The sequence below is a fragment of the Nanorana parkeri genome, unplaced genomic scaffold, assembly GCF_000935625.1.
Source record: "Nanorana parkeri isolate BGI_ZX_2015 unplaced genomic scaffold, ASM93562v1 scaffold234, whole genome shotgun sequence".
Taxonomy (NCBI): Eukaryota; Metazoa; Chordata; class Amphibia; order Anura; family Dicroglossidae; genus Nanorana; species Nanorana parkeri.
The window spans coordinates 1,618,647-1,618,978 of NW_017306502.1; the positions used below are offsets into that span (position 1 = coordinate 1,618,647).

At 38.9% G+C, this 332-nt stretch overlaps 1 protein-coding gene across 2 annotated transcripts in view; it reads left to right on the plus strand.

Annotated features, from left to right (window-relative positions):
• The window catches only part of BCOR (BCL6 corepressor), a 51,352-nt gene that overhangs the window by 972 nt on the left and 50,048 nt on the right, over positions 1–332 (plus strand). The gene's annotated exons all lie outside the window — the stretch shown is intronic.

Sequence of the window (332 nt, forward strand, 5' to 3'; positions counted from 1 at the left end):
ATTGAATTGAATGTTATTTTCCGAGTTCTTGCAATGTATAGGGTTCCGGTATAATATACTTGCTGTATAGATCGGAGTTCTATTAAGAAGAATTGCAATATATGAGGGTGTCCGAATAATATCGATCTCACAATGTGATCGGAGGTGTTCGTGTTTATTGTTTTTAGTATCCTGGCAATGTATAGGGGTCTCAGTTTTAATGCAAAGGTCGCCTTATATGATCTGCCGCTGTGCCGACTTCTATTTGAGTGTCCTTGCAATGCCTAATGTAATATACATCGCAATGTGATCGGACGGTGTCCGGAATTCTATTTTATCTTCCCAGTATAGGA